Here is a 14,964-nt window from a genome sequence, read left to right as displayed (position 1 = left end):
CAGAAATGCTGCCTTTCCGCCTGGTGGACACAGAGGATTTTTGAGACCTTATGTCCGTCGCAGTGCCCCAGTACCAGATGCCCAGTCGGCACTACTTCTCAAAGAAAGGTGTGCCTGCGCTCCACCAGCATGTCGCACACAACATCACCGCTTCTTTGAGAAACTCTGTGTGTGACAGGGTGCATTTCACCACAGACTCTTGGACGAGTAGGCATGGACAGGGGCGTTACATGTCGCTGACTGGGCACTGGGTAACTATGGTGACAGCAGGACAAGGGGCTGCTGTCCAATTCTTGCCGTCCCCACGAGTTGTGCGTCAATCCTCTTTATGTCAATGTTCCTCCACTGCTTCTGCCTCCTCAACCTCCTCTCGGTCTTCCACCTGCACCCAAAGCCTGTCTGGTCATGCCACAAGCTTTCTAACTGCGCAGAAGGGATCCTGCACACCTCCTTACTATGCTGGCAGTAGGGCTCAATGTTATCAGGCGGTTTTTACTTTGAAATGTCTGGGAAATGTGAGTCACACAGCTGAGGAGTTGTGGTCAGCTCTGGAGAACCAATTTCATGAATGGTTGTCTCCACTGGACCTGAAACCAGGGAAGGCCGTGTGCAACAATGCTGCAAACCTGAGTGCGGCCCTTCGCCGGGGCAATGTCACACACGTGCCTTGTATGGCTCACGTGTTGAACCTGGTTGTCCATCAATTTTTAGCCCACTATCCCAGACTAGATGGCCTTCTGCAGAGGGCACGGTCGCTGTGTGCTCACTTCCGCCGTTCGCATCCCGCAGCTCAGCGACTTACATCTCTACAGAAGTCGTTGGGCCTGCCACTTCACCGGCTAAAATGCGATGTGCCTACCCGGTGGAATTCAACTCTGCACATGTTGCAGCGACTGTGGCAGCACCGACAAGCCCTGGTTCAATAGGTTCTGACTAGAGATGAGCGGTGTTCGACTAGAACTGTTCACCAATCTCAAATTCGAGCTGTTTTGGGCGGTGTTCGAGTTGTTCGACGAACCCGAACGATTTGCAAAAAATTCGGCTGTTCGAGGTTATGTTCGATAACTGTTCGTGCACCAAAAGCGTGTCCTGCATGTCTGGCGCTATTTAGAGCACCAATCATGCAGGGATTGTCTGCCACTCACTGTAATGCCACAGCCATGGTGGTTGTGGCATTAGAGTGATTGCCCAAATCGATGGGAACTGTGCTCACAGTGATACATGAAAAGCCGGCAATTCAGCAGCGGCGTACACCGGTACCCGACAATTTAGAACCGAAAGAATAGAGCTTCACACATAGATTAGATAGATAGAAACATGTCAGTCACATATATAAGAAGTACAGTGACAGTGTTGCTTACTGTACTTGTCATTTAGTGTAAAGGATTTATTAAAAAAATATATTAGTGTTTTCATGCACCGTCTCTTTAAAAAAGCCGGCGGGCAATTCAGCAGCGGTACCCGACAATTTAGAATGGAAGGAATAGAGAATCACACATAGATTAGATAGATAGAAACATGTCAGTCACACATATAAGAAGTACAGTGACAGTGTTGATTACTGTACTTGCCATTTAGTGTAAAGGATTTATTAAAAAAAATCTTAGTGTTTTCATGCACCGTCTCTTTAAAAAAGCCGGCCGGCAATTCAGCAGGGTACCCGACAATTTAGAATGGAAGGAATAGAGCATCACACATAGATTAGATAGATAGAAACATGTCAGTCACATATATATGAAGTACAGTGACAGTGTTGATTACTGTACTTGTCATTTAGTGTTAAAATAAAGGATTTATTTAAAAAAAAATTGGCGTGGGGTTCCCCGTAATTTTAGGCTCTAGCGGAGGTTAAGCAGACAGCTGGGGTAGATGTTTGAAGCCTGGGAAGGGGTAATACCCACGGAGCTTCCCAGGCTACTAATATCAGCCCCCAGCTGAATGCCTAGCCTTTACTAGCTATTAAAATGGGGGACCCCCCAAAAAATTGACGTGGGGTCCCCCCTATTTTAATAGCTAGCAAAGGCTAGGCAGACAGCTGGGGGCTGATATTAATAGCCCAGGAAGGGTGCCATGAATATTGGCCCCCTCCCAGGCTAGAAACACCAGCCGTCAGCCGCCCCAGAAATGGCACATCCATAGGATGTGCCAATTCTGGCACTTAGCCTCGCTCTTCCCACTGCCCTGTAGCGGTGGCAGTGGGGTAATAGGGCTGGGGTTGATGTCAGCTTATAATGCCAGCTGACATCAAGCCCAGGTTAGTAATGGAGAGTCGTCTATAAGACACCCCCGTTACTAACCCCGTAGTCAAAGTTAAAAAAAACACAAACACCCAGAATAAAGTCCTTTAATTGAAATAAAGACACAATTCTTTATTGTTCTAAATTAAACCATACTTACAATCACGCCGATTCCAGCTGAAGCCAACGATCCCCTGCAATAAAAGAAAAATAATAAAGCAACATAATCCTTACCTTTCCATGGTTCCTGTCATCTCGATGTAGCAGTGCTGAAGCTGTCATGGGAACCATGGAAAGGTAAGGATGATGTTGCTTTACTATTTTTCTTTTATTTCAGGAGATCGTTGGCTTCAGCTGGAATGGGCGTGACGGTAAGTATGGTTTAATTTAGAACAATAAAGAATTGTGTGTTTATTTCAATTGAAGGACTTTTTTCTTGGTGTTGTGTTTTTTTTAAATACTTTACTAGAAATTCATGGTGGTCATGTCTAATATTGGCGTGACCCCATGAATTTCGGGCTTAGGGCCAGCTGATAATGCCAAGCTGGCCCTAACCCCTTTATTACCCAGTGAGCCACCGCACCAGGGCCCTGGATGAGTTGGGTACAGCGCCAGAAGATGGCGCTTCTATGAACGCGCCATTTTCCGGGGTGGCTGCGGACTTCAATTTGCAGCGGGGGTGGCCCAGAAAGCTTGGTCCTCCCTGCGCTGCGGATTCCAGCCCCCAGCTGCCTAGTTATACCTGGCTGGACACAAAAACAGGGCGAAGCCCCACGTCAATTTTCTTTAAATTATTTCATGAAATAATTAAGAAAAAAAGGGCTTCCCTACATTGTTGTGTCCGGCCAGGTACAAATAGGCAGCTGTTGGTTGGGGGCAGCCCGTTCCTGCCTGCTGTACCTGGCTGGACACAAATATAGTGCGAAGCCCCACGTCAATTTTTTTTTAATTATTTCATGAAATAATTAAAAAAAAAAGGTCTTCCCTATATTGTTGTGTCCGGCCAGGTACAAATAGGCAGCCGGTGGTTGGGGGCAGCCTGTTCCTGCCTGCTGTACCTGGCTGGACACAAATATAGTGCGAAGCCCCACGTCAATTTTTTTTAAATTATTTCATGAAATAATTTAAAAAAAAAAGGGCTTCCCTATATTGTTGTGTCCGGCCAGGTACAAATAGGCAGCTGGTGGTTGGGGGCAGCCCGTTCCTGCCTGCTGCACCTGACTGGACACAAGTATAGTGCGAAGCCCCACGTCAATTTTTTTTAAATTATTTCATGAATTTCCTGAAATAATTTAAAAAAATTGAAGTGGGGCTTCGCACTATATTTGTGTCCAGCCAGGTACAGCAGGCAGGAACGGGCTGCCCCCAACCACCAGCTGCCTATTTGTACCTGGCCGGACACAACAATATAGGGAAGGCCTTTTTTTTCTTAATTATTTCATGAATTTCCTGAAATAATTAAAAAAAATTGAAGTGGGGCTTCGCACTATATTTGTGTCCAGCCAGGTACAGCAGGCAGGAACGGGCTGCCCCCAACCACTAGCTGCCTATTTGTACCTGGCCGGACACAACAATATAGAGAAGGCCTTTTTTTCTTAATTATTTCATGAATTTCATGAAATAATTAAAAAAAAAATACGTGGGGCTTCGCCCTATTTTTGTGTCCAGCCAGGTACAACTAGGCAGCTGGGGGCTGGAATCTGCAGCGTAGGGAGGCCCAAGCTTTCTGGGCCCACCCCCCGCTGCAAATTGCAGTCCGCAGCCACCCCGGAAAATGGCGCGTTCATAGAAGCGCCATCTTCTGGCGCTGTACCCAACTCATCCAGGGCCCTGGTGCGGTGGCTTACTGGGTAATAAAGGGGTTAGGGCCAGCTTGGTATTATCAGCTGGCCCTAAGCCCAAAATTCATGGGGTCACGCCAGTATTAGACATGACCGCCATGAATTTCTAGTAAAGTATTTAAAAAAAACACAACACCCAGAATAAAGTCCTTTAATTGAAATAAACACACAATTCTTTATTGTTCTAAATTAAACCATATTTACCATCACGCCCATTCCAGCTGAAGCCAACGATCTCCTGAAATAAAAGAATAATAATAAACCAACATCATCCTTACCTTTCCATGGTTCCCATGACAGCTTCAGCTCTGCTACATCGAGATGACTGGCTGGACCGCAGCAGAACGCTGCCATCCAGCCTGACAACCCGCAGACACTGAGAAGAGCAGGCTTGCTTCGCTCCTCAGTGTCTCGCTGTGACGGCATCCAGATGAGCCGAGGTCATGTCCAATGAACTCGGCTCACCTCATGCACGTCACTGACAGCGTGGGAAAATTCTCCTGCACTCAGCGCTTCAGCGTGAGAATTTTCCCACGCTGTCAGTGACGTGCATGAGGTGAGCTGAGATCATTGGACATGAGCTCACCTCATGCACGTCACTGACAGCGTGGGAGAATTCTCCTGCACTCAGCGCTTCAGCGTGAGAATTTTCCCACGCTGTCAGTGACGTGCATGAGGTGAGTTCATGTCCAATGATCTCAGCTCACCTCATGCACGTCACTGACAGCGTGGGAAAATTCTCACGCTGAAGCGCTGAGTGCAGGAGAATTTTCCCACGCTGTCAGTGACGTGCATGAGGTGAGCCGAGTTCATTGGACATGACCTCGGCTCATCTGGATGCCGTCACAGCGAGACACTGAGGAGCGAAGCAAGCCTGCTCTTCTCAGTGTCTGCGGCTTGACAGGCTGGATGGCAGCGTTCTGCTGCGGTCCAGCCTGTCATCTCGATGTAGCAGAGCTGGAGCTGTCCTGGGAACCATCGAAAGGTAAGGATGATGTTGGTTTATTATTTTATTTTTATTGCAGGAGATCGTTGGCTTCAGCTGGAATGGGCGTGACGGTAAGTATGGTTTAATTTAGAACAATAAAGAATTGTGTCTTTATTTCAATTAAAGGACTTTATTCTGGGTGTTTGTGTTTTTTTTAACTTTCACTATGGGGTTAGTAATGGGGGCGTCTTATAGACGCCTCTCCATTACTAACCTGGGCTTGATGTCAGCTGGCATTATAAGCTGACATCAACCCCAGCCCTATTACCCTACTGCCACCGCTACAGGGCAGTGGGAAGAGCGACGCTAAGTGCCAGAATTGGCGCATCCTATGGATGCGCCATTTCTGGGGCGGCTGACGGCTGGTGTTTCTAGCCTGGGAGGGGACCAATATTCATGGCACCCTTCCTGAGCTATTAATATCAGCCCCCAGCTGTCTGCCTAGCCTTTGCTAGCTACTAAAATAGGGGGGACCTCACGTCATTTTTTTGGGGGGTCCCCCATTTTAATAGCTAGTAAAGGCTAGGTATTCAGCTGGGGGCTGATATTAGTAGCCTGGGAAGCTCCGTGGGTATTACCCCCTTCCCAGGCTTCAAACATCTGCCCCAGCCGTCTGCTTAACCTCCGCTAGAGACTAAAATTACGGGGAACCCCACGCTAATTTTTTTTTACTAAATCCTTTATTTTAACACTAAATGACAAGTACAGTAATCAACACTATCACTGTACTTATTATATATCTGACTGACATGTTTCTATCTATCTAATCTATGTGTGATGCTCTATCTTTCTGTTCTAAATTGTCGAGTACAGATGCTGAATTGCCGGCCGGCTTTTTTAAAGAGACGGTGCATGAAAACACTATTATTTTTTTAAATAAATCCTTTACACTAAATGACAAGTACAGTAAGCAACACTGTCACTGTACTTATTATATATGTGACTGACATGTTTCTATCTATCTAATCTATGTGTGAAGCTCTATTCTTTCTGTTCTAAATTGTCGGGTACCGCTGCTGAATTGCCGGATGGCTTTTTTAAAGAGACGGTGCATGAAAACACTAATATTTTTTTTAATAAATCCTTTACACTAAATGACAAGTGCAGTAACCAACACTGTTACTGTGCTTCTTATATGTGTGACTGACATGTTTCTATCTATCTAATCTATGTGTGATGCTCTATTTCTTCTTGTCTAGATTGTCGGGTACCGGTGTATGCCGCTGCTGAATTTGCCGGCTGGCTTTTTTAAAGAGAGTGTCTTCTGAGCAGTTTGTCAACTTTTGGACAGCTTTGAAGGTGTTTTCTATGTGTTTTTGTTTGCCTGCCATTGGTTTTAACGGTGTTCGACGGTGTTCTAAGGTGTTCGACGAACAGTTCGACGAACAGTTCCTCGAACATCCCGGTGTTCGACGAACCGAACCGAACCCGAACACTATGGGGGTGGCTCAACACTAGTTCTGACGTATAGCCTGGGCCAACGAGATCCAGAGGTGGGGCAAATCACGCTGGAGGAGTGGTCTCAGATCAGGGACCTATGCACCCTTCTGCACAGTTTTGAAATGGCGACGAAGATGTTTAGTGCTGACGATGCCATTATCAGCATGACTATTCCGGTGATTTACATGCTGGAGCACATGTTAAACAGAATTCGGAGTCAGGTGGTGGCACAAGAGGAGGTGGAGGAAGTAGAGGAGGAGGAGTTGTATGCGGAAGGGCTAACGTCTGCAAGGTCCAGACGGTCGGCAGCACCAAGGCTGCAGGCATGTGAGGGTGGGGGAGATGGTTTTACCAGGGCGCATGGTAGCAGCCAAACTAGTGAGGAAGGTGCAGGAGCCCAGGAAGAAGTGGAGGACGAACTGATGGAAGACTCATCAGATGAGGGAGACCTTGATCACATTTCTGTTGTGCGAGGTTGGGGGGAGAGGACAGAGGAAGGAAGCATGATTGTTATCTCGCCACCAACACAACAGGGACTTGGTGCTCCTGGATGCGCAACACACATGAGTACCTTCTTGCTGCACTACCTGCAACATGACCCTCGAATTGTGAGAATTAGAAATAATCCTGACTACTGGGTTGCCACACTGTTAGATCCCTGGTACAAAAGTAAATTTGCAGAAATTATTCCTGCAATAGAAGGGGATGCACGCATGCAGGAGTATCAGCAGAGACTGTTGCAGAATCTTACATGTGCTTTTCCACAAAACCCCAGTGGTGCACGTAGTGAATCTCACAGTTCCAACTTGCCAACAGTGGGACCGTCAAGTATTCAGCACTCAAACCGTAACAAAATCACAGTATCTGCTGGTAACATCAATTTTGCGGAATCATTTCACCACTTTTTTAGCCCTGTTAGAACCTTGCTCTTAGGTTTTTTCTATTGCTGGTCACATGACCTTGTTGGCCTATTTAGTCCTGCTCCCCCCTTCTGGCTTTGCTGGACTTCATTGTATTACTACTCTTTAGCTAGCCGGTGCTCAGTATCTAACTCTGTTAGTTTGCTTGGTCTTCGGACCTCTGTGTTCTATATTATTTGTTTGTTCGTCTGTCTGCTACTATTTCTGTTAGGAGGTGTCCATTTTGCTTCCAGTCCCTAGAACTTGTAGGGATTCCTTCCCCACATCTATAGGTCTCCGTACAGACTAGCTGAGGACTTTAGCAGGTCTGATCGCAGGATCAGGTCCCCTGTTACATCGTAGGGATCAAGCTGAGTTCTATCGTAGGGACAGATCTCCTCTCTTTCCTTAGCTCTGGTAGCAGAACATAACAGTAAGTCCAGCCTGCAAATTCTCTAAGGAAAGATTTTTCTGTTCCATCATGGTGTCAGTTCAGGATTTGGCTCAACTCCTGCAGGGACTCTCTCTGGAGGTGGCCGAGCTCCGTCAGCACGTGAGTAACTGTCCTGGAGCACATTTCTTGGAGCCTAAGGTACGTTTGCCTGATTTATTTTTTGGTGAACATCAAGAATTTTTTTCATTTAAAAATGCTTGCTTATTGTATTTTCGTTTGAGACCCAGGTCCTCTGGGGATGAATCCCAGCGCATAGGGTTCATAATGTCACTTTTGCGCAAAGAGCCTCAGGAGTGGGCCTTTTCTTTGCAACTTAGTGATTCATGCTTTAGATCAGTGGATAGTTTTTTTCTGCTTTGGGGCTATTATATGATGATCCTGACCGTGTCTCATCTGCTGAGACTGAGTTGAGACGTTTGAGACAGGGATCAGGTAATGTGGAAAAATATTGTACTCATTTCCGTCGGTGGTCTACTCAAATAGGGTGGAATGATTCTGCTCTGAAGAGTCTGTTTCTTGCTGGGCTTAGTGAAAGGGTTAAAGACTTGCTAATTGCTAATCCCACACCTGAAGATTTGCAACAGGCTATGCAATTAGCTATAAGGGTGGATAGGAGACTGCGTGCAAGGGTTAATGAGAGCAAATCCTCTGCTATGTCAGTATCTGGTCATGAGAATGTGTGTACTGATAGTGGAGAGCCGATGGAGATTGGAGCGATGGCACCTCGCTCTCAAGAAAAGGACCGCAGATTTTCTGAAGGTTTGTGTTTCTATTGCGGAAATTCTGGTCATTTCATTAAAGCTGTTGTGTCGGATTGTGACGCCTCTGCCTCAGTTCCCCCGGTGGTGGAGGACGGGGAATATGAAATTTCTCGCATCCTTAATTCTAGACGGTATAGAGGTAGTTTGCAGTATCTCGTGGCCTGGAAAGGTATCGGTCCCGAGGATAACTCATGGGTGAGGTCGGATGATGTTTCCGCGTCCAGACTTATCAGAGCGTTTCACAGGAGATTTCCTGATAAGCCTGGTCCTAGGGGATCCGGAGGATCCTCTTAGAAGGGGGGGTACTGTTAGAACCTTGCTCTTAGGTTTTTTCTATTGCTGGTCACATGACCTTGTTGGCCTATTTAGTCCTGCTCCGCCCTTCTGGCTTTGCTGGACTTCATTGTATTACTACTCTTTAGCTAGCCGGTGCTCAGTATCTAACTCTGTTAGTTTGCTTGGTCTTCGGACCTCTGTGTTCCATATTATTTGTTTGTTCGTCTGTCTGCTACTATTTCTGTTAGGAGGTGTCCATTTTGCTTCCAGTCCCTAGAACTTGTAGGGATTCCTTCCCCACACCTATAGGTCTCCGTACAGACTAGCTAAGGACTTTAGCAGGTCTGATCGCAGGATCAGGTCCCGTGTTACATCGTAGGGATCAAGCTGAGTTCTATCGTAGGGACAGATCTCCTCTCTTTCCTTAGCTCTGGTAGCAGAACATAACAAGCCCATCCTTTGCAAGGCCACAGGAGACAAGAAGTCTGACACATAGTCAACGCCTAGAGACGATGGTACAGGAGTATCGCCAAGTAAACATTGAAGCCATGACTGTGTCACTGGACCCTTGCTCTTTTTGGGCTTCCAATCTGGATAAATGGCCGGAGCTAGCCACTTACGCCTTGGAGATCTTGTCATGCCCCGCAGCCAGCGTTCTGTCTGAACGTGTGTTCAGCGCTGCTGGTGGTGTGCTGACAGATAAGCGCACGCGGCTCTCCACTGATAATGTAGACAGACTCACGTTCATAAAGATGAACAAATCATGGATCCGAAACGACTTTTCTACCCCTGTGTCATCCTGGGGAGAGTAAAAGCTTGATGATTGGTTAAAATCACCCTACCAACCGTTTTAAGCTTTCAAATTACTAATCATGTTTATCTGTATCTTGGCTGGAAAATAATTTGGGCTTTGTAGCAGTGGCAGGACTGATTCTATTAGGCCATCTATAATAAGCTCCACCAGATTTAAAATTACTAATCATGTTTATCTGTATCTTGACTGGAAAATAATTTGGGCTTTGTAGCAGTGTGCAGCACTGATCCTATTAGGCCATCTATACTAAGCTCCACCAGATTTAAAATTAATAATAATTTTTAGCTGCATCTAGCCCGGAAAATAATTTTGGGGCTCCGAGATGCGCAAGACACATAAGTGCCTTCTTGCTGCACTACCTGCAACATGACCCTCATATTGTCAGAATTCGAAGTGATCATGACTACTGGGTTGCTACACTCTTAGATCCCCCAAACTTTTCGATCAACCTTTTCATTTTAATAAAGACCAAAAAAATTGTCATTTTTGAAATTATAAGCATTAGCAGGTTATTAGAAACTGAAATCAAACAGTTTTCAACTCAAAACTTTATTCTAGGTGATGTTACATTTTCACATAGGACCCCTTGTTCGAAAGGAGCTTCTGAACTCTCTCGACCATTGAATTTGTCAGGTTTTGGATGGTTTCTGCTTCAATTGTTTTGCATGAGGACAGAATACCCTCCCAGAGCTGTTGCTTAGATGTGAACTGCCTCCCGCCATCATAGACACTCCTTTTGATGATGCTCCAGAGGTTCTGAATGGGGTAGAGGTCAGGGGAGCATGGGGGTCACACCATAAGTTTGTCCCCTTTTATGCCCATATCAGCCAGAGATGCAGATGTTTTATGTGCAGCATGAGATGGTGCATTATCATGCAAAAAAATGATCTTGCTGTGAAAAACACGGTTCTTCTTCTTGAACCATGGCAGGAAGTGCTGTTTGAGAAAATCCACATACATTATGGAGTTCATCTTTAGCGCCTTCAGGGATCCTAAAGGGGCCGACAATCTCTCTCCCCATGATTCCAGCCCAAAACATTACTCCACCTCCTCCTTGTTGGCGCTGTAGCCGTGTTTGCGTGGGGTGTCCATCAACCAGCCATCCTCCACTCCATCCATCTGGACCATCGAGCGCTGCACGGCACTCATCCGTGAACAAAACTGTTTTGAAATCAGTCTTCATGTAATGTTTGGCCCACTGGAGCCATTTCTGCTTGTGTGAAGTGGATAGAGGAGGTCGACACGATGGCGTATGCACAGCTGCAAACCTCTGAAGGACCCTGCATCTTGTTGTTCGGGGAACGTTGGAGGCACCAACAGCTTCAAAAACTTGTCTGCTGCTATGACAAGGCTTTTTTGCCACTGCTCTTTTAACCTGACGTAATTGCCTGTAAGAAAGAGTCCTCAATTTGCCCTTATCAGCACGCACACGTGTGTACTGTGAATCAGCTACATACTTCTTGATTGCCAAGACACTTCATCCTGATCATCGCACAATGTTGATTGTAGTCATGCCTTGACCTAAACACTCCACAATTTTTTGCTTCTCAGCAGCCGACGCATCCTTTTTCTTTCCCATTTTGGCAGAAAATGTAGGCTGCTTAATAATGTGAGACAGCCTTCTTAAGTAGTCTTGCCTTTCATTGGACACACCTGCCAAACTAATTAGCACAGGTGTCTGCAATTGCTTACAGTGATATAAAGAGCCCTGACACACATCACCATCAATGAGTTTAACTGACAAACAAACAAATTCTTCCCTTATCACTCCTAAACACTTTTTGCATAATAATTTGGAACACAGTGTACATGTGCTTTTCCACAAAACACCAGTGGTTCACGTAGTGAATCTTACAGTTCTAACTTGCCAACTGTGGTCTGTATGGAGTTGTTCAATAAAGGGCCCAAAATTAAGATAACATAGATGGGAGAGGTCTCTATGAATAGGAATTCCTAAGTATTTGATACCCTGTGAGGGCCAGGCAAAGGGAAAGTTGGACTGGATGGAATCCTATATGGATTTGGGGAGGGAGACATCGAGGGCCTCAGATTTCGCTGCATTGATTTTAAAATTTGACCATGTAACAAAGTGATCTATTTCAGCCATAACAGCATGGATGGATATATGTGATTGAGTGATATATACTAGGACATCATCAGCAAATAGAGAGCACTTGTACTCGGTGCTTCCCACCTCAATCCACCTAATATTGAGGTTATGGCGAATTGATGAGAGCAGGTGCTCTGTCATTAGGATGTATAAGAGAGGGGACAGAGGACATCCCTGCCTTGTCCCATTGGTGATTGTGAAAGGTGATGAAAATGTTCTGATGCACCCCCTGGGCCTTGGGACACCCGGAGCCGGACCCTTTTTGGTGGATGCTGGTGGTTGTAGTCTTTGTGGCGGCGACCCGGTTCCGTGGCTCAGGGTGGTCAAACCAGTGGCGGAACTATTTATGTGGTTTTGATGTTTAAATGTCCGACTACGCCACCCGTGGATTGCGGTCAGAGTGAACCGCCGCTGCAAGGCAGACCGCTGAGGCTGGTGTTGTGGGTGCAGCAGAGCGTAGCATAACTCCCAACGGGAGGAGTATAGCCTCAGGGCAGTGTATGCGGAGAATGGGGGTGATGGTGCAGGGCAGCAGCAGTAATGACACGGAGTCAGTGATGCAGTCCAGGGCCTTTACTCACAGTTCTTATTATCCAGACCACGTCTGCAGGTAACGGCTGCACACGTCGTACTGTGCTCACCAGGTGAGGGGCTCAGACAACTCCCAGATAAATTTGGAGTGCTTCACAGGACCCCCTTTGTGTGTCCTTTGTCTGGCCTTTCTTACCAACCCTTCTGTCCGGCTGCCTCGGGCCTCCTCTTGGCAAACTTGGCGCCAGTTTCCCTGACCCTATGTGGTGCCTTCCTAGCGGGTGTAGCGAGGGGCTGCGCCACATAAAATGTCACAGCCTCCAGTTTCTAGCTGAGGGTTGTTTCCTGCCTCCACTAGTTTCGGGGACCGGTCTCCCCCTTTGGCCTGACCCCTCCACGCAGGTGGATTCGGGCGTGCGGTGGCGACTCGCCCGTCCGCACCCCTGGGATCTCTTCATTCCTCGTTCCTGGAGCCTTCTCCGCTCCTCTTCCTTCCTTCTCCCTCTTCCAGGCCTGGGCCTCTGTTACTAGGCCCACCTCCGGAGCAGAGCTCATGCAGAGCCCCTGCTCCCTGCCACTTCTGCTCAGACTTCTCTGCACTGAACTAAGATGGTGCCCACCTTTTATACTCCCTTCTCAAAGCACCCAGGAACTGCTTCCTCCCTGCTCCTGCACTACAGGGTTCCCCTTCCTCAGTGTTCCCTCCCCCCACTCCAGCCAGGGACAGGGACTGTCGTGCCCATCTCAGAGGCATATTGGTCGCCCTGCCCCACGGCAATGTGGTGTAATGCATGCAGGTGTCGGGTCCTGATCCACACTCCATCCTTACCTGAGAGTGAGATATCACACCTCTGGGTGAGGTGCAATACCTCTGTAGCAACCGAGCCCTCAGGGTGCTACAGTTCCATTTATCTTCAGCCTAGGTGACGTATTGTGATACAGGGCCGTGATTTTGGCTATAAAAGGGTCCCCTAGACCCTTACCCCAAGCTTTTTTAAGAGAATCATATATGGCGTGCCAGGAGACTCTATGGAATGCTTTCTCAGCATCCAACGAGAGTATCTAATTACAAATTTTTAACTGCATCTAGCCCAGGAAATACTTTGTGCCTAGTAGCAGTGTCTGCTAGTCAGTGGATTATCCCGGCTGTTAAGCAAGCTACACCAATTGTAGTTTGGACACTTAATTTTTTCAAAGGAAATGCTTCGGGACCACGGGATACTTAGTGAAGAGCATCAGAGGCACCCCAAGGCATAGGGGCTGGGACTGGCAGTAGGATGCCTTGCGGTGGACAGCCGAGCTCTATCCTTATAAAAGCTTTTTAACTGCAGCAGCTTTAGTGGACGCTACTGGAGCTGGAATTACGCGGCTGCTGGCATGAGACTTGCCCTCCAATAGATCCTTGTAAATGGATTTAAAGTGTATTCATTCAAATTAGAGAGACAATTTAAATTAAAAAGCTTAGAGCTGCCTCCACCACAGGGGGGCTCGCTCGACCCACCAGCGGAAAGGCACCAGTATTGGGAGAGGGGGGCTGGCCGTCAGGGTTCACCGCGGCGACACGGAGGTGGCACGGGCAGGAGCGGACTGAACGTGTCGGCTTCTCACTTTTTGGATTTTAGAAGGGCATGACATGCCTATATCTGTGTCTCCCCCTCCTTTTACTCCTCCACCTCTTTTCTTTTCGCATGACTATATGTACTTGTCACTTTTCCATGTGTTAGTTGTGTCTTCTGAGCAGTTTGTCAGCTTTTGGACACCTTTGAAGGTGTTTTCTATGTGTTTCTATGTGTTTTTGTTTGCCTGCCATTGGTTTTAACGGTGTTCGAAGGTGTTCGACGAACAGTTCGACGAACAGTTCGGCGAACACACGGGTGTTCGACGAACCGAGCCGAACTCGAACACTACGGGGGTGGCTCAACACTAGTCGTCACTAGCATCCTCCTCCACCTCCTCTGCTGACCTCATCTCTTGGCTGACTGTGGGTTGACAGTAAGTGGGATCTCCAACCTCATCATCATCACACTGTGCGTTATCACATCCGTTGTCCTCAGAGCCAACCTGTTCCTGCCCTGACAAAAAACTAAAGTTGTCGCTCCAATCAGGTATTTGAGTCTCATCATCGTCTTCCTCATTGTCTCCACCAACAGGAGTTACAGTTTGGGAATGAGGGTCTACATTATGGTCAGAACCTTCTGCGTCTTGTCCTGGATCCGACTCATAAAGATTCTGGGCATCAGTGCAGATCATTTCCTCGTCTGGATTCACAGAAGCGCTGGAGTCGACCTCTGATTCCCAGGCTATAGTATGAGTAAACAGCTCTGCAGACTCAACCATCTGTTCTACCTCATACTCAGATGGGCAGCTGGAGATTTGGGAGCTGTGAGGAAGCAAGTGCGATTGGGGTGACACCTTTGAGGACTGGAGTATTTGTGATGTTGAAGTTGATGTGGAGGAGAGCCCACTTAAAGGAACACTTGATATCCGTTGAAGCAACTGCTGTTTTTGTGCCTCATCTGGAATTTGTAGCAATTGGCGTGGCCGTAAGAAAGGGATCTGATCACATTGTCCGCTAAAAGAAGTAGACATTTTAGTTTGGCTGGAAGATGGTCT

Source organism: Phyllobates terribilis, unplaced genomic scaffold (genome assembly GCF_046119375.1).
Source record: "Phyllobates terribilis strain yellow unplaced genomic scaffold, ASM4611937v1 Scaffold_4__5_contigs__length_816908805, whole genome shotgun sequence".
Taxonomy (NCBI): domain Eukaryota; kingdom Metazoa; phylum Chordata; class Amphibia; order Anura; family Dendrobatidae; genus Phyllobates; species Phyllobates terribilis.
This window is presented reverse-complemented; position numbering follows the sequence as displayed.